At 47.5% G+C, this 27,601-nt stretch overlaps 1 long non-coding RNA gene across 1 annotated transcript; it reads right to left on the bottom strand.

The window, feature by feature from the left end:
• Positions 1 to 2,901: 2,901 nt before the first annotated feature.
• On the bottom strand, positions 2,902 to 26,736 carry LOC135414410 (uncharacterized). Its single transcript, XR_010430685.1, has 4 exons — positions 26,412 to 26,736; positions 22,062 to 22,132; positions 16,678 to 21,363; positions 2,902 to 4,286 (listed from the first exon to the last, which is right to left on the bottom strand). It is a non-coding gene; the product is annotated as an uncharacterized LOC135414410 (long non-coding RNA).
• Positions 26,737 to 27,601: the final 865 nt, after the last annotated feature.

Raw genomic sequence — 27,601 nt, 5'->3', positions numbered from 1 at the left:
CCAGCACTAAAACTTAAGTGCATATATAAGCTTTTGCACAACTGGGATCTGACCTGCTGCTCCTACACCTCTGAAATCAACTGGAAATGCAACACTTCACTGCCTGAGACCAAAACAGAAGCCCAAATGGCCAACACACTTCACCAAGGGGTTGGTATATAACAAAAAGCAAGAAAACGACAGAATGGTGAACTGCAGAGCCTATCTCATTACTGCTCCAGTTTTAGCATTGATTTTTTTTTAATGGCACACTTCACTCCAGCTCTCACTGTCATGTCAATATTATAGATACAACAGCAAAGGGAGGTCTGGGCCTCCTGGGAAGAGTTTCTTTTAAAGAAAGGCTCAAAGGACAACCCAAATCCATCGCATTTGACCCTGGGGATGGACGAAGTGTAAAGTCTTTATGGAACCCCAAGGAGTCAAACAGCATTGAAGACATCCAGACATCTCTGCCATAATCTTCTCATAATTTGCAAAGTGCATGAGGATCAATTTGTAAGGTGCCATGTGGCATACCCATTATTTAATCCCAAACGCTTTATAAATTCATAAATAAATGCTATGCAGTTGTTTTGGAAACATTCACGCTTTCCACCTTATTCCCCATCCAAGCTTGATTTTAAATCCTGTTTGACAGAGTTTAGGGTTTATAAAAGGAAAAAAAAAATCTTACAGCCATTCTCACAACCATATCTCAGATATTGACTGTGTTAACATTGTAGCTGCAACAACCCCATGGTCTGTAACTCAGAGTGGTCCAGCCTTCGGTTCATCAAAACAGAAATCAACCTAAGCAAACCAGAGAGCAGGTTGTTCACATGCTGCATCACACCAGCTCCTTTCCAACAGGCACACTACTCAGCAGACAAGCCAGGCTCCAGGTGTGCATTGCATTGCATAACCAGCTGATTACACAGCACTTACCTGCATCTAACAAAATCTGCTCCCCAGTAAACTAAGGTGATTCAAGCATTCATTCACACTGTATGTAAAGCCATCTCAGAAACTCACAATCACCAAACTTCAAAGTATCAGGCTCCTTTTCACCACACGCCACAATAGCAAAAGGCACAGTAAATTCTCCTCGTGGGGACAACTCCTCTAAGTTTCACATGGAACATAGTCCCTATCTTAGAAGGGAGTTAAGATATACAATTTTTGCAATGACAGCATTACACCTTTATATGCTAATATGTTTCTAGAAGTGATTTTAAAGTACAGAAACAAGTGGTTCTTTCTCCTCTTACTGCACTGCAGCAAAGCAATATGGCAGCTGTTTAATAGCACATAACAAAATTGCAGGACCGCTCATGAAAGAAAAAATAAGCTTCAGGGGAGGGAGATTTAAATAGGTAGAATGCAATTGCCTAAATTGAAATTTGCTGGTTAATGACCTCATGCTTAGAAAAATTGCTACATAGTCCTTAACTATCAGAGCATCCATTTTAAGTCTCATTGGCAGTACTTCCATAACAGTGATCACGAAGCTCTAGCCTAGTAAAAAGTCAATGAGAAGATTAATAGGCATTTAATTAATGCCCTATCTTTTTTGCTGAATCTTCAGGAAATGCCAGGGGTTGACCTATGACAGTGACTCAGCCTGTCCCTGCTTAGCTTAAGCACATTGGAGACCCAATAGCTCAGTATGACAAGAATTAAAGACTTCAGACAAGGGAACAGCAGGCAAGCATATCAATTCTTAGAAGACACAATTTGACTTTCACAGAAGCATCTTTTATAAAGGGTCTCATTCCTAGCCAGGGATGAGTCCACAGCAAGTGATCTGCCACCAGGCCATGGAAATGTATCCTTTCTATGGTGCTGTTAAAAAAAAAAAAAGTGTGATGCCAAGAACCTGCAAGAAGCCTTCGAGGTGCAGAAACAAACCGACATCTTAAAAAAAAAATAAATTATGGGAACTACTTATTGCATGATTCATTCAAAATGAGGACCACAAGAGGTTAAGGGGAAATCAAAGGAGGAGCTGAATCCACTCCACTCAGTCTCCATTTGTCATACAATCTCCCAACTTCATGCAGCTGAGCTGAAATCTCAGGTCTGAAACCACCCTTTCAAATGGTTTCCAGCATCCCCACCATTGACCTTCACCCCCTGGTGTCACATGTAGCCAGATGTATCATCAACAGGTGATCAAATGTGGCTTTTCCCTTCTTGCTATAGTTCTTAACAGGAAAAACTTCTTTTCTGAGTTAAAGAGCACATGTCCGAGGATTAGAACCGAAGCAACGTTTTAACACTAAAATGGCTATATAGTGCCCAACTCCTTGAATAACAGCTCCAACAACTTAAAATCAAACTCCCTGCAAAATACCAAATTGGAGGGAATATTTTGACTGACTTTTTAGCTAGAAATAGGGACAGGCTCCTCTCGTCTTCCCCCATAACCTCCTTCCCCCATTCAAGGGCAAATCTTCATCCCAAACCCAAGTTATTACTTATCTTTAGTTTCCCAAATCTAGTCTTTTTATTGAGACACAAATGTCTGGTGCTTTACTCTGAGCCTACGGCATGCTGAGACAAGATTCCCAAGACATAATAACTAGCACAGACACACAGTGAGACACACAGTGATAGAAAAGCAATGCATAATTCAATACAAAATTTTAAAATTTTATGGAGCAGCCAGTAGAAAGGAAAGCAGAAAATTTAAATCTCCAATGTGTTCTCAGCCATAACCTGGTTTTGAGATTGAAACACCTCTTTAAGGATTTTTGAACTTTAAGACAAGATCCTTGAGCTCAAATGCAAACCTTGACTCACACTTGAAATCAAAACAAATCTCCAGATTCATGAGCCATCTAAGGTCATCTGTTACTGCTGACACCACCCCAAGACTTCAGCCGGGGTTCAGCTCTTGAAGCTGAAAATACTCTTAGAAACACTTTGCTAGTCTCTGCTTTGTGCCCAGACACTCAAATTTAATCTAGAAGCCAATGCATCAAAACCAGAACAATCACCTTTATCAATAATTTTCACCTAACCAGGAACTAAGAAACTTCCAGGTAGAAAGCACCATCACTTGAGATTTCTGGCCAGAAAAAGGGTCACATAAAACTTCAGACCAACCTCTCTGATGACTCATCTTCTCCACTTTCTCCCCACCACGAATGGTTCCACAGTCCAAAGAATAGCAAATGCTCTCCACCTGGTCTTCATATGGCATCGCGCTGAGGAGCCACAAAGGCCGTTGCCCTCCTGGCAGGCTCAGAGCTAACGAGCCATGCAGGTGGCCATCATTTGCAGTGATGGGTTGCAAGGGGCCTCCCTGCAATCAAGGCACTGAGTATGAATGGTGACACATGTATGTGGTTGCTGACCCATGGAAAGGAAGGATGTGCTTATGTCCTAGGGATCTCTCACTGGGTGTATGAAGCTCAGCATCAGACTCTGAATAGATTCTCCCATTTGTTCCCAGTCAGACATCATGACGAGGCACTGGCAGGACAGTGACATGTGCTAGACGGAAAGGCAAGGGGTTGCCTAGGTATCCCTCCAATCGAGGTACAGGAGGAGTGGTGGTTCCCTCACCAAGGGCAAGATGATCTCACTAAAACCTGTATGGTCAGACACCCCTGCCATTCATGGCAGTCTCTGACAAGCTCCTGGGCTAGCAACTCCTGCTCTGTCCCTGGCAAAAAGGGAGCTGGGAAGGGGAAGAACAGGCCTTTCTAATATTCCTCTCTTCACATCTCCACTCTCGTCTCACCCTGTACCCTGTGCCTGGGACTGTCAGCAGCTCTCTCTGAAGTCCTTCTTTCATAATGAGTTTCTTTTGAACATACACTAAAACAGCAGACATTCTGTTAAAGTGCAACTGATGAACGAACAAAGAAGGTCATTAAATATGTAGGAAATGTCATTCCTTGCCTGCCAGGTGCCCTAGAAGGGCAGTGTGAAGACATGATGGGGCAGGAGGGAGCCAGAGGTGGGGAGGGAGAAGGGGCAGCTCAAAAAGGATATGGGTTGCACACCATTTTGATGCACCAGCTCCGTGGGCTTGTGGTCTGCTTCAAGCAGAAGAAGACAACTGGGGCCAAGTCAGGGTAGGGAACATCAGGATCTGGTGGGGAGGTGGCTTCTTCATCCTCACCCAGCTCTGGGGAGGACGGCGGCTGCTCCGGTGGTGTTTGTTGTTCTGAGATCCCCAGATCCACAGGCTCCAGAGGGCAGAGGGCAGAAGTGTGAGGGGGCTGTGGGCCTGCAGGCCAGGTGGAAGGAGGCTGGGGGATGTACTCTGCCATGCCCGCCGCAAGTGATAACCCCTGAAAAGAAGGAGAGAAAGAGAAATTAAATCCCATGAGGAATCAGCAGCAAAAGCACAGCACATCCATGCCCTCTTAGAGAGTCTGGAGCAGGGAAGAGCTGCAGGACTGACAGCTCTGACAAATGATAAACCACATTTACAAGTTGTGCTGAAGCAATTTTTAAGTTAAACTCTTTTCTGCCAGTTGCTCTCTCCATCAAGATTCCTCTGGCTAGTCCTCTCCATCACTATTTAAACCATCCCTGTAGCCCTTAAGACACCCTGTCACAGTGCTGCACCATCTCAGGGGATGGTGCCAGCTTTTCTGGAGACAGCCTGAGCTCCTTAATGGAGCACTGTGTTTTGAGTGGCATTGCCCCATCCTGACACAACAGAGCAACCCTGCCCTCACTGTCCCTTACATGGTCCTACCAACTCTGGGTTCAGCTCTGCTGCCCCAGCTCTCCCATCCAAGGGCATGCGTGGGCTGGCCCTGTGTCACACCATTGCACAGGCTCCTTCAGGCTGACACTGGCAAATGCACGCCAAACCCAGGCACAGCAGTCACCCACTCAAACAGGGGGAAGCAAGCCAGAAGTGGGATTAAATACTAAGCACCCTTCCCCAGAGTTTGTTGAGCTCTCCTATGCTGGGGCTGTGGACATGCCATGAACACAGGTGGCAAAAGTTATTCGATTAAATGGAATGGTCAGAGGTGCTCTGGGCGGCCACAGGAAGAGCAGGTCTCAGACTCAGTGGCACCCCGTGCTGGCTTTGGCTGGAGTAGAGTTAATTTTCTTCTTAGTAACTAGTATAGCCCTGTGTTTTAGATCTATGCTGGAAACAATGTTGATAATAGAGGTAGTTTAGTTACTCCTGACACTACGGTCACACAGCATCAAGGCCTCTTTTTCTCATATCACCACACCACCTGGTAGGCTGGTGGTGCACAGGAAGCTGGGAAGGGACACATCCAGGAGACCTAAATGGCCCTGACCCTAAATGGCCCAAGAGATATTCCATACCATATGGCATCATGATCAGCATATAAAGTTGGGGGAAGAAGAAGGAAAGGGGGGAGCATTCAGAGTGACAAGAGTTTGTATTCCCAAGTCAGTGTTAAGCATAATGGAGTCCTGTTTTCCTGAAGATGACTGAACACCAGCCTGTCCATGGGAAATGATGAATGAATTCCTTGTTTTGATTTAATTGAGTGCATGACTTTTGCTTTATCTCATTTTTCTACCTTTCTACCTGTTTTACTCTTTTGATTTTCCCCCATCCCACCTGGGGGGTAGTGAGGAAGAGGTTGTGTGTGGCTTAGCTGCCATCTAGGGTTAAACCACAACGCACCTGAGCACTGCACAGTACCATGCTTTTGCTAAAGAATGTCCCTTTGCTGCCTGGGTGCACTTAACAGCAGCCTTGTTCTGGGAAAATGCAAAGCCAGTGTTGCCAATTAAATTACAGAGTGGAAGATGCTTGTCAAAGTGAGGGAAGTGAAATAAACTCCAAGGCCTGATTTTGGAGGGGTGTTACAGTGACAGTCTAAGGAAAGAGTGCTTGGTCAAAGACTGCCCACTTTCTTCCCTTCACCCTGTTGGCTCAATCATCTGGAGTGTCCTTCCTACAAATACAGGTTTAAAAGCAACACAAGCGCTCTCAGACACTCTGCAATACAGAAGGGGATGATCAGCAGTGGGAAAGAATGTGTCTGTCCGTGGCACCTCATCTTCTTCCATACTGGCTGTACCAGAACCCAGACACTTGTCTCAGTTCTCTTCACTTTAGGATCACAAAGCCTACACGCACCTCTGTTGACACTGCTTTGCCTTGGAATGGCTGCACCCTTGACATTTCAGCTCGAGATCCTTTTGATGCCCACACTGCTGGACCCATGATCTCCAATGCTCTCCATAGCACACATCTGTCAGGCGTTCGCCAGCCTTCCCACCTTGAGTTGCAGTGTCCCATCATTCCCAGCTAAGACCTTGAAAACTCTGCCTATCCATCCTGTTCTCTCAGCCTCCTGCTTACAACACACACTTTGATCCAAAGCTTTGCTTGTTCTTCGAGGCTTGGTATTTGTCAGAAGAAAGAGCAGCAAGCACAGGGGTTTAAAAAGCAGACATAGTGTCCCTTGGGGGATAGCAGAGAGACTCTTTGAATTCATTATCTCAAAGGCCAGAAGCTATTGGAAAGTAACAAGTACTATGTCTCCTGACTGGCTTTGGGATGCTGTTCTTAATTTTTTAAGCTCTGTGAAAAAATTGCCAGTGTATCCTTCTCACCACCCAGCAGCTCTGTTTTCTCTTTCACCAGGTTTTTGACTCTAGGCACCCAGAGAGCTACTTGTACCACCTTTTCCATCCCCTGTTCCCACCAGCTCCCCATTGCCTGCTCTGGGCTGCTCCATTGCTGGCTCCCAGGCTATTAACATGCAGTGGCTGAGCCCAGCTTCCCTCCCATAACAGCACAGAGGAGAAAGATTAGCAGGGACAGCCAGGAGGAATTACTTATTACAGTGCTCAGAGCATGCACCCTGACGAGGGCATGGCAATTCCAAACTGCGACGTACAAAGCTTCGTAATTAACAGTACAATTGAGCAAAGGAATGGGAGAAACAACCTCATCAGCATTTCCCTGCTTTCCCTTCAAGCAAGCATCCAGGGCCTCTTCTCCATCTCACCACTGCCAGATGCAGCTGGGACTTTGGGATGCTACTCTGCCCATGTCAAACACTTATGCACAAACTGGGTAGTGGCTGCACCATGAACAGTTTATCGCTCCAGTTTGGGCAGCTCAAATTGACTCATTAGGGGTTGTACGGACACAGAGCCAGGTGAATCCCTTCAGAAGTCCTAAAGCTAAATACAGTCCTTGAATGACAGCTGCCCCACTGGAGATGTGAGTAATACCCCTTACGTTCCTGAGATTAAATCCCATTCTGCCTCCCAAAAAAGCCCCAAGGCTGTGATAACGATGTATTTCCTACATTAAGCAGGATTAATATTCTGTGTCAAAAAAGAGAGAGGGGAAAATCAAGCAGTGGGGTACTTCCAAGCTCTTTATGCAGTCAGCCCTCCCGTCTCATCTTCAAAAAAGAAGAGTGGTTTAATTGCCAGAGACAGGCCCAGGGTCCTCACTGCTACCGTCTCAGATATGGAGGTTGGAATGAGCTATTTCCCCTGTTTTGGTCAGGCTGCAAGTCATGCAATGCTGCTATTTTCTCTGAGATTGCAATCACTGGCCTTCCTATGCTGTAGCATTGCTGTGTAACTTGGTTGAAGTCAGCCTGTTACAATATGTCAACCCAGGGAAGCCCTATTTAAATCAAAATGACCAAGAGAATGAGCTTGGCACACATACACATCTGCATACACAGAAAAACCTGCATGAATGGAGAGGGTTCCTACTCAGATAAAAGACAGTAATAGTAAGACCGGAGAGAATTAAAAATCTCCAGAACTTACCTTTGGGATGTCTCTAACCTCCCCTTTGTGCAAGTGCACCTTACCGCAATGAGGGCAATACAACAGGACAATTAAATATTTTTCGGGTGGCCAGAAGCACATTCTTCTCACTCAGTCTTTTACCCAGATGAGCCTAACTCCAGCTGGTTGGTGGCAGGCCAGACGCATCAGTGAAAATCAAATCCTCCCCACCTCAGACTTTTCTGGCCAAATGCCCCCCAAATACACAAAAACATTCCCTTGCAAAAGTCACATACTACTGGAGGAGCGATGCTACACCAGCTGCACCTCCCTCTCAGGGGAAAGGAAGTTATTTATGGGCTGGCAGCTCCTGCTTCTCTCTCTGCACAGCCTGTGCCAAAACCTTGTGTGGAGCCAGGTCTCAAGACTGCACCCCTCCTCCCACCTCCGTCCATCTCCAAGGGCCATTTAAAACCACCACCATCCCAAGCTGAGCGCCCACTGGTCCTGCATCTGGCACACACACCTGCCCTGGACATGTGTGCTGGCAGGGAGCTTAGTGACTTGGCAAGTACAGGAGAAGCTGACAGCCTCTGGCTCAGCCTTTCCCCAAAAGCACCTGGTCCTGCCAGACTCTACTGAGGAGGAAGGGAGAAGGATGCTCTGAAACAGTAAGGAAAGTTGTGGACTAAATAAGCAGTGGAAATTGGTTAGGAGAAAAAAGAGAAGGTGTCACAATTCAAGAGAAGTTCTACAAATGAGAAGTGTCTGTCCCCAAAGGTCAATGTCACCTCCTGGTGTGCACTGCTCAGAGAGGTCCCTGCTCAGACATGCTCCCCTCCAGAGCTGCAACTGGCATCCCAGGGCTGTTTATGCCATGACCTGCCATAAGCAAGCCAGCCCAAGGTGTCCTGCAGGCATCACACCCCCGCTGAAGCAGCTTTCTGGCTCCTCCAAGAAGCTACCGCTTCTTGGCAGGACTTTGGTCAGAGAGGGGCCAACAAGGCCCATGGGTGAGGGAGGGCTGATGGGACCTTTACAGTGCTCATGCAGACCTTTCCGGACTATTGCTTCTTGACAGTGAAAGAGCCTTTTGCAGCCAGCCAGGAGAGGGAAATACCAGAGAGAGGTCCCCAGAGTACCATTCCTGTGCTGGAGGCAATCCACTCAGGGTCCAGTGGGATGATGACTCCCCTCCCATGTGGTAACATCCTCAGAGATCATCTTCCTCACCACCATCCCTAACCTGTATCCCTTGCCAGCCTACACTGCCCTGGAGCAGTCTCTTCCTCCCTGCACACTGTTCACAGAGGTAACACTGGAGTCCACATCGGAAATGAAAGTGCAGAGTATAGTTCCTTTACGAGCCGACCTATGTACATACAGCACCTCCCATCCTGAGGGCACACAAGCTCTTTACAGACCATCCCTCACCATCAGTCAGCCGTTACTCAGAAGCAGCAGGAAGCACAGCAGCCACTCTATCCTGCTAACACCCTTGCAGAAGAGAAACAAAAATGACAAACTCTGGCTGGCATCGCGGGGGAGGGTAAGATAGCCCCATCAATCGGAGCAGCATCTGAGGCACACGTATTAATTTTTCATCTCCAAACATCCATCTGAAAGTCGACAAGCATCTTGGGGCATGGTTCTTGTGGACATCTTTGTACAGACCCAGACTCATTTAAGGAGGTCTCTGACTGCGTGGTATATTGATAAATGCATGTGGGTGACCCCATTCGGTGGCTGCGTGTGTGCATGTGCCTCCCAGAGTGGTCTGCTGTACACGGCTGTGAGGCCCCACTTGTTTGTTGCTATAAATGGCAAGCGTTAGCTTTGATGTGTGTGTCTGGCTGTGGGGATGTGTTAGTCATACAGGTTTCACATTCTGAGTGTTTGTCGTGGTACAATATAATTAGTGGTACATGGCTCCCTCTGTGTTTGTGTTCATCTGGCATCGGCATGTTTCTCTGCCTGTTCATGTGAAGCAGCGCCTGTTCTCATCTGCTTGTGTGTGTGTGGAGTTGTACAAGTGCCAGTAAGGAACAGGGTCACTTTTATTAGCAGGTAGTCTGAAAGACCATCTTTTACAACTCCGTCATCTCAGCACCTCCAAATGCAAAGGAACACGGCAGAAACAAAGCAGATGGTGTTTCAAATAATGCCCAAATCCACTGCTCATAGGTGGTGGTGTGCCACCATCCATGGCCTGCACCAGAACCAGGGTCTCCCAGCTGCCCTGCCCTGGTCAAATGCTCTGTTGCCTTTCAGCTGCATGCTGGTTGGTTGCTGTGCCTTATCTCCACACATGTTATTAAGCTCTGCCAAATTTGCTCACAGCCTCACCTTTTTCAGCCTGGTGGTTTTCTATCTGTCCTCCTGCTCAGGACAGGGAGCAGAAGAAATTCTTGCATCCCACTGAGCAGGGAAAGGAGTAGTCCAGCCAGCACAGGACAAAATAAGCAAACTATCTGTCCTGAAGCCTTAACAATACCCTGCCTTAGACCTGTACTGCAGGAAGCACTCTGCAACTCTAGGAAGAGTAAGCCCAGATCTCCTGAACACTCCCATCCTCATCATCACAGCCAATGTCCACTCTATCACTTCCCTCTCGTGTGTCTCGGATACCCCCATCCTGTCCATGCCTCTGGTCCTCACGCCAAGCGGGAAGGAGATGTTTTGGAGACCAGTAAAGATGTTGCTGGAGAGATGGAGAAAAGGTAATGAGAGAAGAAAAAGAATAGGAGAAATATGGTCACTTTGGGTGTAGGAGGTACAGAGGAGAAGGAAGTTTCCCACTGGAAAATCATTACCTGGCCTTAACTATGTGGGGCATTTGAGACTCAGAGGTGAGTGCTACTGAAGACCTTGCCTTATCCCACTGCTCCCCAGAGAATGTGCATACTTGTTTTCAACAAAGCATTTTTGGTGTCCCAAATAAACAGACACAAAAAGTCTCCTTTTGGGGATGACTCCATACTTTAATAGACCCATCTATGTGGAGATTCTGCCCCAGAGTCAGTGTTTTCCCTTTCAAACCTGCCCCACTCGCTCCCTGTGGCCCTCTTTGGTCTGCACTGCTCGCAGTGATGCTTCCTTCTCAGGCACAGGGACACCTTTCGCTTAAGTGGATTCCTGTCATGTCCTCTCACTTAAACCACCGCTTAGCCAAGCTACACATCTTTAGCACTTAATCCTTGCTCATAAATTAATCTCCCCAGCCCCGTGGTCCCTTCGTGCAGATCCGCACTGAAAGCCGCCTCTCGCCTACCAGTGCTCTGCTGATAATGATGTGCCAAGTGCCGCCTTCCCGCAGGGCTGGCGCCTGGGCCGGCCGCAGAGGCGAGCTGCCATCGTGATGTCTCTGTTGGTGGCCCTGTCACACTGAGAGTCCACATCTGATATGCTATTTACTGTCACACCTCGGTCTTGTGGCCCGTGCTGCCCCTTCTTCATCCCTCAGCAGGTCCTCAGATCCCATGTTTCAGACTGCATTGCCCCCAGCTTGCACTTTTCCTAAGATTAATCTCATGAAGCTATTTTCTGCCCATCTTTCTGACCTCGCTAGTCCCCTTTGTGTTATTTGCTGCATTCCCACTGACAGGCAAAAACCTGGTTTGTCTTCATCCAGGAAAGTCATTAATGTGCTGTTTACTCCCTCCTCCAGATCAGCAATGGAGATGACAATTAAGATGGGTCAGATGAGGATGATGAAGAGAAAGAGAGTCGTGTTGTAGGCTACTAGCAATGATGGCTTTGGGGCTTTCCTTACATCCATAGCCCTCAAGCTGGAATATGAAGGGCTTGCAGGAAAGGCAAAACATGCAAATGACTCAGTTGTGCCTGCCAGAGAAGCCCACACTGGGGGAACAGAGCTTTGGGGAGCATCAAGAGTTGTAGCTAACACCTCTCCTCTCCCTGTAATTTACTGCTCTCCCCTCCATCCCTCCAAAAGAGATAATCTGCATAAACCCAGCTACACATTTGGAGCAAGCTAACTCTTAGCAAAAACAAAAACAGGAGAAGTGATGTGGAGTGTGGTGATGTCCCAGGCTCTGCCTTTAGAAAGGAGAGGGGATATGGGAAAGAAATGTAGCTATGAAGATGGGAATCATCTAGAAGCAGAGAGGAGACAATGTTTCTAGCTCTGCACCAAAGGCCTACATGCTCTTCAATCTCAGGTCAATAGATAGACCAGGACATTGTGATGGCTCACTGCATCACACATGATTTGACTACTGACACTGCTACTCGTTTACATAAGTACTCTTCTGTCCCTGCTGCCACCAGGAAAAGAAATCAAAGCCTGGACAGTTCTTAGAATAAAGATCACTGAAAAGCAGCAAAGACACCAAGTGTATCTGACCACAGACCTGAAATGGACTCCTATAGTTCAAGCCAAATCCTTGCAACCTGGCACAATACCTCAGTTTGAAGGAGTCCATAAACAATTACCATACCCCCCCATCTCCCACCACCCCCACAGGTAAACTCATAGTAAGTTCTGAAGGCAAAATACAGGGAAAAACCCAAGGAAGATAAACAATTGAAGTGATCATTGCTGCTGAAAGTCACCGCTCTGGGAGGAGACCTAAGATGATGCTAGGCACACATGCACATACTTGCACACACACATACAGCAGCAGAAACAGGATCCCATCAATTTCTGACAGTTTGATCTGTAGAAAAATCCATTCCTAACCTCTGTCCTGGAAAGCAACTTAATTGAGCCTGTCAGCCAGACACGCTAACCCAACATCTGAGAAATGTTTAACACCACTAACCCTGCCTGCACTCTCCGTACAGTGCTGTTCCTCTAGCCATGGTCAAACTCTGACACTTCAGAGAAAGGCAATAAAAACCTTCTCCCCTCTGTCTGTCCCCCCCCCCCCCCCCCGCAATGATCATACTAGACAAATACTTTCAGCAGTCACATCACAGCAGCAAAATCCCTGGCACTTGCCACTTCACCAGCTACCAACGATGCAGGTCAGCAGCTCCTCTCCATCTTGTTTAACTCCACTGCCATAAGTCCAACTCCAGTAGTTTCACACGGACATGCCCCTTGCTACACCTCCCAGGATGCCCCTGTGGAGGTTTACATGGAGGCACGATGGAACAGAATGTGGTGCCTGTGCTGCAGACAGCAATTATGTCAGAAGCAGAGACCAACTGCCCTTGGTTTGGGGTACACACACATACTAGCTAAGAGGGGAACCTTTCCTTTTGCAGGCACCCTTCTGATCTTGCCTTGGTCACACGGAAATAGGGCTTCTGTACTGCACTCTGTGGGTGCTGGGAAGCACAAGCTACTGCAGAAACCACCAACAAGCAGCATTTCACACCAAGACCCCACAGCATGTCCACTTGCCTACAGACTGCAAGGACTGGTATTGACCTGAAAAGGCCCAAAGACTGAGCCTAGCTTAGCCAAGAAACCACCTCCCTCCTGCACCACCACAGCAGCACACACCTCCAGTTCAAGGCAAGTGATAAGGCATTTTCTGAGATCTTCTCATTGCAATTACTCCCTGATACACCGGGCTGATTGCTCTTCAGGGCACACTGCGGTGCTTCAAACACAGGCACCTGACAAGTACTGGGAGAGTGAGGAGTTTGTTACCAAGTTAGTGGGTTGATTTATGCTGTCTCAGTTATGATTAGAGGGCTTAAATAAATTTTGTATCAGTATAAGACATTTTTCAAACCACTATGTGATTTCTAAGAGCTTCAAGGTATGCACTTCAGAGACAGATGAATAAACTAAATAAGCAGCCTATATTAGGTCATAATAAACAGTGATGTACCTCTGCATAACTGGGAAGAAACCTCTACTTTCCAATAGCAGTTTAGGGGTTTGTAGCTCTTGAACACTCTCAAAATCAGCCCTACATTATCCCATCTAATTGATTTCTTGAAAAAGCTAGGAAATGGGACTACATGATCTTGCAGATTCACCTGTACCACTTGATTTCTAAGCTTATCCGTGGACACAGCAGTTTTACTAAGGCTCTGGGCAACTGCAGACCTTCATCTGCTTGTTTGAATGTGCAAGTTTAGGACTTCGATTTAATAAAAAATCAAATTCATTTTAAATCAGTAGTCTGCTCTTTTAAAGATTCCTAACACTGTGTGTGCATTTCATGAGTCTACAGCTGCAAATACTTGTTCTCTTTGAGAAAAATGAAAAAAACCTTGGTTTCAATGGGGTTTTTTCCCTAGGAAAAAAGCTGACCAAGCATACGGCTTCCTTGTAGCACAGCCCAGAATTGCAGGGTTTTCCAAAAATCAGAAGTGGCCAAGGGCTCAGCATAAGCCACTCTGGTCTGAGACATCCTTCTTGGTGTGCCCTGCTTTGGATAGGACAGGGCAGGGCTCTAACATTAAGGTTAGAGGTTGGGACCTGTAGGTTGGGACCATGTCACACTGGGCATGGACATGTGTTCTCCAAAATCACATCAAGCAGCAGTAATGCAGCCAGGTGTGAAGTGTGTTGGTGGAAGGAATGAAGGAAGGAAGGACTCAAGGGAGCCCAGGAGTAGAGGAGATGCCAGAGCTGCAGCCTGGGATACAGGTGCATTATTGGCACTTTGAAAATGCTCAGGACTGGATCAGCAAGGAAGGTGCTGCTCTTGGTGGAGACAAGAGTGGAGACATGGGAAAGCCCACCCAGCATGGTAGGTGCACTCTGATAGACCCCAGGGAGCCCTTCTCATCTTCTCATATCACAACTAAGGCCACTGCGCTTACCCAGAAACACCACAGGCAAGCAGTGAGCTCTTGTGAATCAGCATCCCCCTCCCATAACGCTTCCCCTTGCTCTCTTGACGGCTGTGGATGCACTGGCCGTGCTTCAGCCAGGTCCACTGCCTGAAAACTCTCCTGAAGCAGCAACAAAAGGAGATTTTGAAAGATAAAACATGAGAGAGGTTGGCATAACCCCTCTTTATAATAGGCACTGTCAGATTGATCCAGGCTTCACAAGGCAAACCCCTTAGATGTGGCAGATCAAAGCTCCTTCCTTGTCCCCCTGACTCTCATCTGAGATATTCACTACCAAATCTCCTGGCAAGGCACGTGTGCATCTCCTGGTGCATCGAGGTGGCCAGTGCTTAGATACATGCTTTTCAGTAAGATCTGCAGAAAAACTGCTTTCCCCACCTTCCTGCTGCAGCCAGGGCCAAGGTTTTGCCAAACAGGTACTGCACCCTCACCCAGCCAGCCTGATGCATACACCCCGCCAGTCAGCAGGGAATCCAGTGTGATGCCCAGATTCCATCCCTGCCTGCATCCCAGCTCACCTGGGAGAAGATTGTGGCACTAGGCCTTCGCTGACAGGCATACACTGCTGCCCTTATGAGGAAGCTCACATCCAATGCCAACACCATGAAACTATTATGTTATTTAATGGAGAGAGGAGTAAATGCTCTCAGCTCTCAGTCCCTTGCAGGCAGCGGGGAGCTGCCTCTTGCCTGAGGCTGTGGACCTGCCCAGATCTCAGGGTTGGGGCAGTGCTGGCTAGAGGAGAGATGCTCAGAAGATATCCTTAAAATATAAAGGGAAAGGTGGGCAGAAACAGGGCTCTTGGATTCCCTTCCCAGTGCTCTGAATAAGAAGTTTCTTTGCATATAGGGCATTGAGAAGATAATGTGCTTGCAGATTTTATTCCACTGATAGAGAAGTTGTGTCAGAGTTAAAACATTGAGGGAACAGGGGGTGGAGGGACAGAAAGTCCCTTCCTTCTTTGAGACAATAAATCCTCCAAATTTAAGCCCAAATTTAAGACCAAGAGCTCTGCAATAGCACATGGAAACAACTGACAATTAACATAGCAGTCTTCTAAGCGACAGAGAACCACCAACAACCCCCAGATGAATAAGAAAAATTCTATTAGCAGAGAGAAAATGCAGAACAAGTTCTGCTTTTTGATGTTTACCATTTTTGATACATATTGCTATTTTTTCTTTCTGGTTTTTTATATTTTTAAAGGTTCTGTTACTTTTCACACAGCTGCTGTTACAGAAGCAAAATGTATCCATCAAGAGTGTTACGAAAACCAATATTGGCAGAAAATATGCCAGATAACTGCTGGTTAACAGTGTCTAATACTATTTCTGTTTCTCTCTTTTTTTTTTTTAATTCTTCTATTTCTTCCCCCATCCACCCCCTGACTCCAGCCAACAGCTTCCAGTGATGTACAGAAGATGATGCATTTGCTATATTAAAGTACCTCCTATTCCCTGTCCCTTTTCAGACACTTCGGATGTTGCACATGCAATAATAACCATAAACAAAACAAGAAAGGACAGTTTATGAAACCTGAATCCAAGACCCTAGTCTTGCTTTGCAAAGCAAAAAAATACCCCAAACCCAAGAAAACTGTAAACAGTGAGAGGGTTTAAAGAAAAGTTACATATTTACAAGTCTCAGGCAGTTATCTCTCCAAGGAGGAGATTTTGTAACCCTTCCCCTTTCCCACTACTCTTCCCTATCATAACAGAACCAACTAGCCAGGGCTAAATTGAAATTCTTGCCATTATTCACACTCCCTGTATCATTTATAGTTGTATATAAAGAGCTGCTGATTATCTGTGAGATACACGTTCCCTGCTGCAATCGCTCTTGGACATGAACTGCTGGACATACAGTTGTTCCCTCTCCACCACCACTGCTGCCCAAAACACACACCAAAATCAATTATTGCTACTTGTTGGGTAAACAGAAGCAGTCTCACATATATGGGCACCAAACATGCACAGAGAAATAACTTTCCTCTCCGGAAAGACAGCAGAATTATTAACATTACAGACATGTCTACCCTCAGCTTTTACTTCTGCCAGAGAGAAAACAGGTATGAAACAAAACAGGAATGATGCAGGTACATGGGTGGGCACAAGTTTTCTATTAAAAGGACAGCAAAACCAAGCAAAATGAGACAGACACAAGGTTAGACAGGTGTGCATGCGTCTCACCTACCTTTGCATGGAAAAGCAGTCTCCAGGAGAGAAGTGTCCAAGTCAGAGAATCAAAATAAAATAATAATGAGGATGCGCTGAAAAAATCCCTCTACCAAGAAAAAAAAAGGCCCCCCACCTCCCCCCTTGCACACAGGCACACTCACACACAGATACACACACCTCAGTGCCCGGGGAGGGGAGGATAGGAAAAAAAAGATCAGGATCAGCTGAGTGATGGGGAGCAAAGAACCTGCCGGCGAGAAGCGAGGAGTTGTGTTAGATCCGTGCCTGCAAGGACTGAGCGTGTGCAGGAAGGAGACGGTTTAAAAGGGGAATACATGGTAAGAAATTGTAGCTGCTCAGGCTGGAGTCTGAAGCTCCAGGGTCAGAGCAAATGAAAAGAGGTTTAAAAAAGGACCTATTCCTTCTCAGAAGGGTTTGGGGAGGCTTTGTCTGTATGTTTTTCCAGGCAGGTGGTGTTAAGAAGTGACTGAAGCTTCCTGCCAAAAAGACCAGAGAGGGTCAAAATATTTGTGGGATGCTGAGAGGTGATGGAGGTGTGGGTGAGGGCAAGGTTAGCTATTCCATGATGGGAAAGTGAGGAGGAAGGGCTGGTATGTGGTTTCTGCCTGTCTGTCTCTCTCTCTCTGTCTCATGATATGTTCACCAACAGCTTATGGAGCAAACTGCACAGTGAGAGAGCGAGAATAACTGTACAGGCAGAGAGGGAGAGTGAAACGCCGTCCTTACAGTGACACCAAATGTCTTCTGGGGAAACCTACAATTAGAGGTAGAGAATGCAGGAATTCTAACAACACTGGGGGAAAGGAAGAAATCTCCTTGTACACCATCACACACTCACATCCGTGGTGGGGTCTCAGGACAGCTGATTTGTCCTTGCCTTCAGCCCACTCATCATTCCTTTTCTGATGGACACAGGCTTTCAGTGTGCCTGCCTTTCCCTGAACTTGTAAACATCTGTCCCTCCACAAGTCACAGATCAAGCAGGTTAGAGAATTATCCCTTGGGAAGAGTTAAAAAAATAAACTAACGATCCCCCCCCAAAGTCCTTTCCTCAAAACCAGTCTCTTCTTTCCCCCTATCCTACTACTAGATCTGTTACGGGAACTCAGACGGTGGGAACAATATATCCAGGGGGAAATGAGGGGGATGGATAATATGCAGGGATCCCACCTTCCAGTGCCTAAACAGAGTAGAGCTGCCCTCAGCCTCATCCAATGGATGGCTAGCCCAGCATCTCCTCCGCAGGTCCCATTCCAAGGCTGAGCAGCCCTACCCTGTGTCAGCACAGGGCCCTAATTCTTGGAACATTTTTCTGCTGGGGACCCCTGAGTCAGGTCTGGGAAAGAGATGAAGCCATCACAGTCCTCAAGGCTTTTCACGGATTTTGCCTGTTCAGACAATAAAACCCCTGGTGTTATGAGAAGTAGACATTCCTGCTTCTGCTGTGGGCATATATTGTAAATAAGGAGCTAAAAATTGCCAAGTTACCAGTTGAGGTATGGTACAACACGCACTACAGCCCAAAAGCACCTCGGCTTCCTTGCGGGGATACACAAAGCCTCTCCAAACCAAACCTTCCTTGCCACGACGATATCTGCACCAACTATCACAGCTGTTCGTGCATGGCTGGAATAGCTGGGTCAGAGTAATTAACACATCTAAACTACAAATGGCTGGGAAACCAAGCACTTTAGTCATACTGTGAAACCCTCGGACGGTTAACTCTCTGTGGGAAGCCAATGGAGCAAGCCCACCTTCTGGTAAAGTCAGAACCACTCTGGTTTTAGCTCAAGGTAGCTCACATGCCTTCACCATTTAGGGTGAAAAACACCCAGTAGGTATCCTCTCCTCTGCCATTCATGTCTGTGTGGCTTGGCTTTGTCATGCCAGGGATGTGAGGCAGATGTCAAGGAGCCTCTAGCCATTTACATCACATCAGCCAAGCTCCTTGGAGCCTTGGAGCAAGGTGGTTGGCATGTCACTCTCTCTCATGAGGCCCTTAAAAGTCTTTTGAACAAAGACGATGGCTGCTGTCCGCTTTTAGCATAACACTTTTGTGCTTAATAAAGTGTCTAATCTTGTTACCTCTCCTGAAAGGCAAACACAGTCCTCAGAGGATCCTCAGGCTATACCAGGACTGCTAAAAAAAAAAAATAGTTATGTTGTAAATAATGGGAATGTTGTGAGCATCAAATTTACCTGATTAACAGCTCTCATGAAAAACAGCCCTTCCTCAGATAAGTACAGCCTTTCTTTTTCCATGTCTTCTGACCAGGGCTGCAGTTCCATGGTGAACTTATGCATCTTCCACAAGATGGAAAGAGATTTTTTTCCAAGGAAAAAAAATTTTTGTGGTGGTCAGACTTCTTCCCACAATGGGTCAGAGCCTGTTTGTATTGAAGCTGTGCAGGATCTGATCACTTTGGGCCCCTGGGTTCACTGTCCTGCATGAGCTGGAAGGCTCCCATGTCGAAGCAGGGAGACAACAAGTGCCCATCCACATCAGGAAGCCCCTCAATGTGCAGGATGGGCATGATTTTGTGACATAACAACCTCAGCTTCTCAGTGTGATGGAGATGTGCTGCTGGGCACAACTCCAGACCCACAGTAGTTTGGGGTGATACCAGAGCCATGTAAGTGTCCCAAAAGTCGCCTGAGGCAGATGCCCAGGCAGATCTCTAGACAATGGCTCTAAATACCCTGGTGCCAGACTGCTGACACCCCACCGAGACAGCTCCTGCTGCAACCAATTCTGGGCAGCCCGCTAAGAGATATTACCCATCCCTAAGTGCACCACTAGCACCACACGTAGCAAACATGCCAGCAAACATAGGCACTCACACTCCATATGCACACACCTATGTGTGCCTCACACCAGAGGGGCTGGTTGACCTTCTAGTCCCCTCTGCTAGCAAGTCCACCCTGTGCTGCCAAAGTTAATTCCCTTGGCTTCTTCCTCACCAGCCACGAGACACAAGACACTCGCTACTCCCTCTCTTCATGAAAAGCATCTGTTATTCCTTCCTGAGAAATAGAAGGGTTTCAATTCTGTCCCCAAAATGATGAATCTGAGCATTATATGATTTCAGATGCTGGCAATTCACCAACAAGCCCCTTCAGGGGGAACAGGGAAAAATGCAATTGAATTTATTCATGCATGAATATCAAATGAGAAAAAGAGAATGAGGAGGAGGGCAGGAGAGAGAGGGAGAGGGTGAAGCAGGATGGAGAAACAGAGCAGCAAGGAGAGGCGAAAAAACTAAAATGGTAAAGGAAGAGGAAGAGTACATGCAGAGGGGCACAGAAGAACAGAGGCATACAAACACACACTCAGGATAATCTGTGGGTCATCACTCATGTCTACATTCCAGGATCATATCTGTTTGTCTGTTTGCTTGCCCACTCATGGGGATAGTGAGACATTTGAACTCTCACTCAGACAAACCATCCAAATCAATAAAGACACACAACAAGCCTGGAAGGAGGGGAGAGGGAAAGGGGCCGTGTGGGGAAATGGAGCCATGCCACTCATCACTTCACAAATTTGGAGCTGGTGAAAAAACCAAGCCCAGGGCAGCTAATGCTCCAGAGCAGAGCCCCCTCATCTCCACACGCCTCCGCATCTGTACATACTGAGGAGGATTTCCATGGGCTTGCTGGTACCTACACCACAGGCATTCCCCACAGCAGCAATTTCAAGCCTTGGGTTGGGAAGCCACTGCCCTTCCTGAACAAGACCCTCCTCTCCACCATCCGCAAGGGAAGAGACTGAAGATGAATGTCTCCTTGTTCTGCAGCTCACAGGAGTCACAGGGCTCCATCTTCAACCCCAAGGCACTTTCAAAGAGCTTTGTCATCTGCCCTGAGTGATACAGGTGGGCTCTCTTGGGAGAGATCTGGGGGTAGATCACACCAGAGGTGAGCATGGCACAAGCTGGTCCTACAGATGCATCCAGAGCATTTCCAGGGGTCCCTCACTGTCCTCTGTGATTTTGAGAGGAACTGGAAAGTTCACATTGTCCCTGCCACTATCTGAGCCAGCAGCACTGGCTGGTGGGTTAATAGGGAAAGTATGTGATTCACTGCAACTGTTTCAGAGGTTAGACCAGGGGAGAGGGAACAAACACAAAAGGGGGAGCCATATCAAAGCATAGAGACTGCAGGAATAGCCTGGGGAGATGCAGCCCTCTCTTCTGCAGGTTTGCAGGTGGCTGTGGGCTGAGCTTACCAGGCAGCAACCTACACTGGATTTATAGGCAGCCTCTAACTGGGTCTCACAGGCATCATCCTGCCTCCTGCCAGGCTGACCCAGCCCAGTCCTTCTTGCCAGCCCTGATGGCAAATCCTGTTCTCCTGCACAGCATACGGGAGCCAAACACTGACCATCGCTGAGAATCATGTTGCTGTTGCCCCCAGGAATGACTGTGCAGCCCATCCCACTCTCCAGCTCATCTGCACAGTGCACAGATCCCTCAGAGCTCGGTCCACTGCATGCCCAGGTTAGCCACGGCTACATGTTGGCTGAGCTCATCCCCAGGCATGCAGCAACAAAGAAGAGCAGCCAGACAGAAATCAGGCTTTGTCACAGTGCTCCCAGGTAGGGCATCAGGTCTGGCATCTGTTGCTGTTGTGGGTTTATATTTGCTGCTTCCAGAAGATGGTGCTCAGCTTTTCCCACACCCTTCAAAATAGAAAGAGAAAAATAAAATGAGAGAGTGCAAGCTCTGACGTGAACCTAAGTTTAGATCCAAGGGCTGATGACTCACTCCACTGGGGGAGAAGTGGCTGAGCTGGCTGTAGGTTTCTGTTTATATACCTCACCGAGCTAAATATATAGACTGAGAAGTTCTTCTGTTCTGGCCCAACAACTTCAATCTGGATTTTATCCCTCTAAATCTTAATGTTCCCTTCCCTTCTAAATCTTCCTCTCTTTTTCCCCAGCATTGCCTTCATAATCCCCTTTATGTTTGCTTTGTTGTAGGAAATTGAAGAAACACGTCCCCACCTTCCACTCTCCCCAGTGTTTATGGTTAGATTGACAGGGGATTTCTGGAAAATGATTCAGTGTTGTGCCTCTTAAGCACAGCTCCTCTCACAGAGCTGCCGATGCGTTTCAGACCTGGCCTGGTGCTCCCAGCAACCATTCCATGCTGGCAAACAGATCCCATGCCGCCTCCTAGTCCACTGATCCTGATAGTTACACAGCTCTCAGGATGGATATTTTTTCCCTCCCAGAGGTCCCTTGTGCCATTGTTTCAGCATGAAGGTCCTCTCTGGAGCCCATCCATGTGTCCCAGGGCTGGCAGAGAGCATCCCTGCCTTCTCCAGCCCACCGCGCTGGGGCACAACACCATTTTGCTGATATGCCTTAGGACCTACCTGTCACACTTGGGCATCAGGTGCTCAACGAGGAAGAGCTGATAGCCACTGCCAGCTATTCTCCTCTTTTGCTACCAGAAAAAGGATTTTGTTATCAGCAGAAGATATCCGGATGAGACCTGCACAATTCTTTTCACCTGTGATCTGCCAGAGCTAGGGATTCACACAGGGGACCCACATGGCTGGCACCCCACAGCACCCTCCCTCACACCTGTGCCTGTGTCTTGCACATTGATGGCATAATGATGCCATGGTTGCTTTCCCATTTGTCAGTCATCATGTTTCAGACATGGGCTGCAACCTGTCCATCAGCTGCACAGGAGGTCCAAGCGCCCATAGAGAGGAGTCCCACACATCCATTCCTCCTCTCTGCCTGGTCCTGCCTTCCTTTCACACCACCTGATAAACACAGCATCATCTTACACATTGGAAAAGAAGCCCCTCTAAAAGTTTAACATTGGAGACAGGGAGTGCACACACACATGAGACTGCAGGACATGCACAAACCTGTCTGGGCTTCCCAAAATTACAAGCCCAGAGTGGTGTAGCAGAGCTGAAATAGATGGTTGAGCACACAAGGACCATTTCTGGTTACACTGAAAGCCACCTCAGATCCATAATATCTGCAAGCTGTGAGATTCCCTGAGTTCCCCCCTCCTCATCCGAAACAGTGGAGAAGGAGATGGTAAAAAAAGAAGAGCTCAGCAAGAGGCAAGAGGGGAAAATATAAATTAATCCCTACAGCAGAGGAGAGAAACAAAGAGAGTGCAAGGGAAAAAGGAATCTCTGCCCCCAAAGGGCATCTCTGAGCTATGGTGGCAGACAGGTTTCTAGACGGGAGACAAAAACCATTTACAAAAAGGTGATTTGCTATGAAAAACAACAATGGAAAAGAAAAGCATAATGAGAGGGTGTGCATTCAAGGGAGAGGTCTCCAAGCAATGGAATTTAATTTAACCCAACAGCTCAGTCTAGGAAAGGAAGATCACCTTTGCAGTTCGCTTAGCTGCTGCTGGGAAGGGGAACATTGTCTTCAAAGGTCCTGTATGAATCTTCTCTAGATGTAGGTCTGTGAGACCCAATGATGAAACTTGGATCTGAGGTTCCCCAAGGCATCCCTTGGGTTTGGACCCGGACTGAGGTACACCCATCTCTAGGAGACTGTCTCATACAGTATCTGTATGTCATCTTGCTCAAAACCTTCTCATCTTCACTCAAAATATTAGTGAGCTGGTTTTCCAGCTGGTGGGCAAGCAGCAAAGTTGAGCCATCTTGACCTGCTTCACCCCCCTGATCATCCAAAGGACAACACGCAGAGCCTGCATAGAGCAGCATGATCATCCTCTAAGCAAGAAGGACCAGCACTTCATTTGGAGAGCATAAGCAAGCTAACCTCAAGTGTGCAAGCGCTTGCAAAATGCCTGTTGCAGAAGGACAGGCTCTATCTAGGTTGAGGTCAACAGCCTCCAAGAGATCTGTTACCCTCTTGGCACAGTTGTGCTCCCTGGCTCTTTCAGGCAGCCCCTGCCTGCCCTCACAGGGAGGGAGGCCAGAGCAGGCAAGAGGCATCCTCCAATCAGCAGCTACTCCAGGGAGCTGAGACAAAGGCAGCAAAGGGTTATTGAGCACCCCAGAGTAGACTGGTGTCTCCTGTCAGGCATGTTCACCGCTCCTTAAAAAAAGAGAGAGCAAACCTGGACCTCAAATAACAGATAGTCCTTCTCATCACCCATCCATCACTTTGGCCTTAACTCTTTGAGGCTCTGTGCCATGTTTTGAACAGCTGCTTTATCTCAGCTGGCCTTGGATCCAGGGGAGCCTCCAGGAAAACCAGACAAATGTCTGCAGTCAGCTGCGTGGCATGGAGCAGCAACAGGTTGAAAAACAAGAGGACAACTGGGGCTAGTAAGAGAAAATGAGGGAGATTTAACAAAGACAAAATAACAAGAAAGGCAGTCTTGTGGTGCCACCTCGTGATGGGTTTGCACAGCATAGCCTGGGCCAAGAAGTCCTGGGACCAGGGGCAGAAGTGGAAAAGTACTGAGATTAAAGTCTATATGCAGTAAGATCGACAAAAAGGTGAGATGTTCGTGTTTGCTATGGCTCAGGAAAAACATCACTTTGACTGAGACACTGCTTTTCCTGAGAGCATCACAAGCACAGAAAAGGCAGCAGATAATTTCCAGCTCAAATGGTAAAGGACACCTAAAATGTGGATAGATTCAACCTTTTTCCATTATACTGTACCCTCTGGCAGGGAAGCTTGTGGACTAAAGGCAAAAAACAATATGGGACTGAAAAGGAAAATTTGCTTTTTATTACAGGACTCACCACTGCAGTAGAGGGGTGGCTGCAATGATGCCTTTTCCTGAATCAAAAGCATAAACTGGCACAACATGAAAGATTTGAGATTCACCTGCCCTCTAACATAACTGAAAATTTATTTCATCCAACAGTCCTTAGTCTAGGCTCTGGAGCAAGATGAAACAAGATCAAATCCCCATGATATAAGCTGAGAGGAACCTTTCCCATTGGGGTGATTATTTCCCCAACATTATCTCTTCCCAGGTCTATCTGAAGCATGGTGCATACTGATTTCCCCCTCATCAGGACGAATATGCCCTTCCACGTACTTGATGCTATCAGTGAGGAATTTTCCAGGTCTAGAGACAGCTGAGGTACTTTCTGTTTTATTGTACAAAACAAGGCATCTCCTCCAGCATTTTTCAGCTGGAGAGATGTTATATAAGCACTTGATGAAAGGGAACATCTTATTAATTCTCATTCTAGAGACAAGGAAACTGAGGTCCAGAGAAAGAAGGTGATCCATTCAATATCACCCTGCAGAGTGGATGCAAATCGAGGTCTGCCTGGTCCCAGCTCAACATCCACACAGTGGGTCATCCTGTACCAGCACCCAGCTGGAAAATCTCCTGGATACCAAATATCATCAAATGGAAAACAAACCTGACACTTCAAGGTGTGCACTGCCATGGGGAGAGTAAGGAAGGTGTTTCTCATCAAACCTCCCATCACAGAGCTGTATTTTTCACTGGGATGGGCAGTTTAATTTTTCCATGAAGGTGAAGTATAGGCAGAAATTAAGATCTTGGAACAGATCAACTGATCTAATGTGGCATACACTGTGCTTCTAACTCTTCCTAAGTCCCACAGTCCTCTTGAGTATATTTTCCAAATAAGAAAGAAAATAGAAGAGACAGAAAGATATAAATATTGGAGGCTAAATTTGAGCTAAAGCAGCGCCTGAGGGAGAATAAAAAAAAAAAAAGGAACACAAAAATAAAAAAAGAAGAATCAGAGAACAGTTTATCAGATGCAAGGTTAGGAAGGGACGGGGGTTATGGTTAATAATAAGCCAATTTGTTGTTCTGCTCCCAGGCTACAGCCCAGTCTCTCACTCCCCTCCCCCAGCTCCTTCATCACTCCCATCCTGCCTCCCGCCCTCCCTGTCGCTCACTCTTTCTGCTCCATCACTTCGAGTCAGGCTGGGAATTTGATGCAGGGTGTCTGCCTCTTCCCATGGCTTCACACCACTGACCCAGCCATCAGCATGGGCACACCTGCTCCCCAGGCTCCCCTGCCAGCCCTCTGCCAGAGGGTGGGAAGAGAGTGCTCGGAGCATACCAAAATTGCAGGGGAAGAGTTCTCCATTTGCTGAGGATGGAGCAAGAAGAATGATCTGTCTGAGCACTGAGGGCCACACAGTACAGCTGGAGCTGAAGGAGATCCATGGAGCCACCACACTTGGCCAAACCAATCTGTCCTGCTGACACAGTGGTGGTAACCAGCTAATATCTGCATGGCACTGCAGTGTGCCTTATGCATCCCCAAGGGCTGCTCAGGAGGCCTGGGCAAGAAGAGCAGGAGTTTTCACAAGCTTGCAGCACAAGCAGGCTCCATGTCTCCTTATCCTACCCCCTCTGCTGTACAGGCTTTGAGGGAAAAAGTGTTCTCCTTCTCCTGCTCTGTATGCAGCCCACTGGGACACATAGGGTAGGGCCCAGCAACGTGCAGAGCAAGCAGGTGCTAGTGGGTTGGACAGGAAGGAAAGGACTCCAGCATTAGCAAATGGGAGATGAAGAGGAGGAAGAGTCCTATGTGGAACAGCTCCTCACAACAACACAGCAAGAAGAGACTCATAAAATACTCTGTGTACATGAGGGTAAGAAAGATATGTGGCTTCTTGTCACCATCAGTACTCCAGAGCCACCAAATGGAGCTGCCTTGATGTCAACTGAGGAGCAGGGCTCAGGTGAAGGTCCCAAATTGGTCACGAGCATTTCAGAATGATTCCCTCTCATCTGCAATTCAGGCCAGTGCAACACCAACCTTATCAAAAAGGCTGCCACACAAAATTCCTGGGAGAAGGCTGCTTGTCTAAGACATGTGTCTGTTAAGTGGGCTGGCTGCCAAGCTAACCTGGACACTCCGAGCCCAACAACTCTCAGGAGCCAGCACTGAGCTGAGACAGAGCCATCATTAGCCAGCAAGCTGCTGTGACATAGCAGTCACATGTTCTGTCTCCCAGTAACTCCCGGACTCTGTGCTGGATCAGCCCCTGGTGACCGTCCATATCCCCCTTCCCTGGCCACACAGGAGTGTGAAAAGTAGCCAAGCAGACAGCCCAGCTGCTGGGAAAGGCACTATGGCCAAGAAATGCCTAGAAATGCCCTCCAGCACTCACACATCTGCCTACACGTGTGCACAAGCTCTCACAGCCAAAACAAGGTCAGCCTGTGCCCACACATCTGCATCTTCACATGCACATACATCACCTGTAGGGGGATGTCTCTCAGGCAAACACACCCAGAGACAGGCAGGACTGCCTGTCTAAGTAAGGAGAAGGATCAGGTGGGGATTAGACTGCTTGCACTTTCCCCCAGCTTGGGCAGAGGCAGGCTGGGCATCCCTGTGTGAGTCACCTTGCCCCTCTGCACAGGGAAGGTAGTATCTCCATCATTTTGCTGAAGTGTATTGAAGCTCAAGGCTGAAATGCAGCCTGTAGGAGCCAAGTGCTTATTATATGTCCTGAGCACACACTTACTGCTTCTGGATGCATCATTGCATGTGAGTTGACCTTTGGTAGAGTGAGAAACGAGGGAGGGAGGGAGGGCATGGGAGGGAGGGGAGAGGACAGGTGACATTTCAGCTGCATTCAGCAGGAGGGGGAGTGGTGAAGAGGTAAAGGCAGGTGGCTCCCAAAACATGGGCGCCAATTAGGGCTCTTGCAGCCACTCAGGTGAAATTGCAAGGGAGCAAAGCAGCAAAAGCAAGCAGGGAAGAAAACATTTTTAAAGCTGAGAGGGTGAATGGGAACTACAGCAGCCAGAAGGAGATGAGACCAAGGCTGAGGAGAAGACTTCAGCCAAGGCAGATAGGCAGAGCCTGTAGCCGTAAGAACTGGAATATTGTGATCAGCTCTGAGGCCCCCAGCCCAAAAAAAGGCAAAAATTCACTCAAGCAGGTTCAGAGAAAGGCCACGAAGATGATCCAAGGGCTGGAGCACTCCCTTTTGAGGA

The sequence above is a fragment of the Pseudopipra pipra genome, chromosome 5, assembly GCF_036250125.1.
Source record: "Pseudopipra pipra isolate bDixPip1 chromosome 5, bDixPip1.hap1, whole genome shotgun sequence".
In the NCBI taxonomy this organism is placed as follows: domain Eukaryota; kingdom Metazoa; phylum Chordata; class Aves; order Passeriformes; family Pipridae; genus Pseudopipra; species Pseudopipra pipra.
The sequence above is the reverse complement of the archived record's forward strand: the minus strand, read 5'-3'. Positions and strand labels throughout refer to the sequence as shown.